Source organism: Alosa alosa, chromosome 6 (assembly GCF_017589495.1).
Source record: "Alosa alosa isolate M-15738 ecotype Scorff River chromosome 6, AALO_Geno_1.1, whole genome shotgun sequence".
NCBI lineage: Eukaryota > Metazoa > Chordata > Actinopteri > Clupeiformes > Clupeidae > Alosa > Alosa alosa.
Genome location: NC_063194.1, coordinates 32342046 through 32343839, shown reverse-complemented (window position 1 = coordinate 32343839; position 1794 = coordinate 32342046).

The window sequence follows — 1794 nt, the reverse complement described above, 5'->3', positions numbered from 1 at the left end:
GCGTGGTGTGTGTAAGACCACTCCAAATAAATGGTGAGCAAAATTAGCTGGGGAGACTGAAGTTCATGTGAAAGGAAGGATGAAGGAAAACTCCCATGTAATCCTGCTCTGCTGGCTTAGTGGCTTTGAGAAGCAACAAACACAGTTTGTCCCTTCTGTTATGCCATACACCATAGTACTTAGATATCTGAGATCTGCCCTAGCAAGCAGATCAGCCAGGATTAGCGGCCTTTACCTGGCCCAGAACCATGACATTTACACTTACTCATTTACACATACTCATTTACACTTACTCATTTACACTGCTGTACAACATCTACACACATGACTGCAAAGCCAACAGTAGTCATACCTCCATCATCAAGTTTGCAGATGACACAGTGATCTTGGGCCTGATTAGCAGGGTGAGATTTGTGTAAAAACCAGAGGGGGGGATGATTTTGAATAAGTTTGTAAACCCCCCCCCAAAAGAAAAAAAAAATGAACGAGAACGATCGATTCATAGCCTAGTACTGTCATGGCTAATAATACCCTATATTATTTTTGCCACCTTTGTAACATTTTAGTTTTAGTTTACCGTGGTGTATGACTTTAAACAGCGAGTGTGCTTGGTATGATGATCAGCTCCTCTAATGCAGGGTAGGACTACGTTTTGACAAGCATACAAATTCACCTTGTTCTGCCCCATCTGAAATGATTCTCTACTTTTGCTGCCTCCATCCTTTCTGTATTTGTTGTGTAAAAAAACGTTGTATATGATGGCACTGAAGTCTTAAGTTAGTGAATTGGCAGTGTTAGTTGGTAACCAAATAGCCTACACATTGCGCCACACCACTGCGTAGGCGGCTACTGCATTCTCTCTCCTGCTGATTTTATGCTCAGTAGCCAAGTGCGTAATATTGCAAAAAGTTGAAAAATAAATGTGTTTATTGTAGCCTACAGAAAATAAATAGCCTATCATACTGTCAGTTAATTGCCTACAGTGCAGTGAAGAGTTTGGAGAGCTTCTATTCTCATGAAGCTTCTATTTCTTGCAGCTGTTAAAACACCCGCTAGATAGTTTAAATACCCACCAACATTCGTTTTTGCAGTACAGATTATTTCTAAAAGTTATTTGTCTACTACTGGCTGATTTATCAAACGAGTGCTTTCACGTTCGTCCTCCGCAAACTACAGGTGTTTCAGTAGAGAGACATTGAATAAGCGATGCCAAGCAATTTCTGTAACACTTTTTGTGACATTCAGCAAATATCTCCTCATTTAATGTAAGTTCCTTTGGACAATAGGCCTACTTTCTACTCTACGTGCAGTTGTCCTCCATCAGTTTTCTAATTTTGAAGGTTCTAAAACATTATTATGCTTCACTGAATCCTTCTCGTTTTCTTTCATTTGTCCAGCTAACTTTTCCATTGAACCTAGCCATTTATGATGGATTACACACTCGACATTCTGAAATGTCCTGCACGATCAAGGCCAAATGAAGTTTTCACGCAGCCACTGTGTCAGCAACATGAGTGCTGACGGTGACGGTGCGTTTCTGATGTCAGATTATTATGTAGGCTGGCCTACTAGACTGTTCTCACTGTTGCAGCGCTTTACTTATGGGGCAGAGGGGGATAAATGTTATCCCCCCCGACGATAAAAATAATTTAGCAGAGGTAGGGATAGGAAAACCAGAGGGGGAATCCTCACCATCCCCCCCTACAAATCGCACCCTGCTGATTAGTAACAACAATGAACAGCTCTACTTGGATCAGGTTGATGAGGTGGCACAGTGGTGTCAATCTAAGAGCT